The sequence below is a fragment of the Sinocyclocheilus anshuiensis genome, unplaced genomic scaffold (genome assembly GCF_001515605.1).
Source record: "Sinocyclocheilus anshuiensis isolate Anshui unplaced genomic scaffold, SAMN03320099.WGS_v1.1 scaffold208, whole genome shotgun sequence".
NCBI lineage: Eukaryota > Metazoa > Chordata > Actinopteri > Cypriniformes > Cyprinidae > Sinocyclocheilus > Sinocyclocheilus anshuiensis.
In genome coordinates this window covers 1919453-1921480 of record NW_015557186.1, presented here as the reverse complement: position 1 = coordinate 1921480, position 2028 = coordinate 1919453, and the positions used below count along the sequence as shown (strand labels likewise).

Sequence of the window (2028 nt, the reverse complement as noted above, 5' to 3'; positions counted from 1 at the left end):
CAGCTAACCAATCACAGCACACACTGGCTCAGCTAACCAATCACAGCACACACTGGCTCAGCTAACCAATCACAGCACACACTGGCTCAGCTAACCAATCACAGCATATTTCGTATTTCAGAAGGCGGGCCTTCATTTGATACAGGAACTATTCGAGCCGTTCATGCCAGACTCGGGAGAGAGGTGTTGTAATAATGTAAAATATGTGAAAAATAATATGTTTTTCGAACAACCTAGTATGAGAGCCTGTTCTAGTACACCCCCAAAACAAAATCAAGACTTTGTAAAAGAGCATAATAGGACCCTTTAATATCTTTCTTTAAAAACAAACATTTTATTGCATTATTATGAGATTACCTGTTAACTGTTTTTACATTGAGAAATGCCATTTATCAACATTGATTCATACATTTTTCAATGTGAGTGTACATCTATTAATAAGGAAAGCAGTATATGTTATTTGAAAATATTTATTTATTGTGGGGGTATTTTGAAATGGGTAACACTTGGATTTCATTTAATACCTTTCTTTAAAAACAAGTTTTATTGCAATATTATGACATCATTTATTGATGCACTTTTTAACTCATGAGGAAAAACATCAATTTTGATTCATATATTGTCAAATGTGGTTATTATACATCTATTAATCTGTAAAGCAAAAAATATGTGAATGCCTTATCAATTACAGCTATCATAAAGTCTAAACAAATATTATAAAATGTTGCTATTTGCTGCGATATAAATTCGGTAACACTTTACAATAAGGTTCATTAGTTAACATTAGTTAATATGAACTAAGAATGAACAATACTTCTACTGCATTTATTATTTTATTTATTAATGCTAATTTCAGCATTTACTAATGCATTATTAAAATTACAAGTTGTGCTTGTTAATTAGTTAATGCACTGTGAAGTAACATGAACAAACAATGAACGACTGTATTTTTATGATTAATAAATACTGTAAAACATGTATTGTTCATTGTTCATTCATGTTAGTTAATACTGTAACTAATGTTAAAAAATGACACCTTATTGTAAAGTGTTACCATAAATTCTAGCAAAAATGATTACTGTAAGTAAACAAGAATACTGTACTGCCAGTACACTTGAAATAAAATAGCTATTTGAAAATAAGAAAGCTTATAAAGTGTAATGTTTAATGAAATAAAAAAAGCTTTGTAATTTTGCGTCGTACTCTGTTGTTTTATAGATATTTTTACTGCAAAACAACACAAAGATACTGATAAAGAGTGTGATTTTTTAATCATGCATTTCAAAACCAAACCTATTAATTAATGCAAATCGTCTGTCATTTTGAGTTTTTATTGTTGAAAGCGTCAGGAGCATGTGGCGTATTGTTTTATTGACAGGTGTGCTGAGTTGGACTGCTGGGATGGAAAAAGTGAAGATCAGGAGCCCATAATCACCCACGGCAAGGCCATGTGCACAGACGTCCTCTTCAAGCTGAACACAAACACAGAAACCTTCAGCAGCTTCAGTGTGTACCTTCAGAATTGATTTCAAACCAGAGTTGTGTTCTTTTTTCTATAAATGTTCCAAAGGAATCTTATGTGATATCATCTATTTCTCTTGAAGTTAAGTAAGTTAAGTAAATGTATCTGTATTAATGCTTCAAATATTTAAACTGAAAAACAGTTACTGTTCAGGACGTCAAGGACGTCATTCAGGGAATAAAAGAAACGGCCTTCATGACATCGGAGTATCCTGTGATTCTGTCCTTCGAAAACCACTGCACGTGCGTATGTGCTCAGGTCTAGGAGACTATTTATCCAGGTCCTTATTAATATCTCACAAGCTAGATTAATAAATCATTAGAGTTTAAAGAAATAGTTCACCCAAAACTGAAAATTTGCTGAAAATGTGCTCACCCTCAGGCCATCTAAGATTAGGATGAGTTTGTTTCTTCATCAGGTTTGGAGAAATGTAGCATTGCATCAGTGTCTCAGCAATGGATGCTCTGCAGTGAATGGGTGCCGTCAGAATGAGAGTCCAAACAGCT

The 2028-nt window shown here is 32.9% G+C and overlaps 1 pseudogene; it reads left to right on the top strand.

Annotated features, from left to right (window-relative positions):
- LOC107678716 (1-phosphatidylinositol 4,5-bisphosphate phosphodiesterase beta-4-like) overlaps nt 1–2028 on the top strand; it is a 65056-nt pseudogene that overhangs the window by 22762 nt on the left and 40266 nt on the right.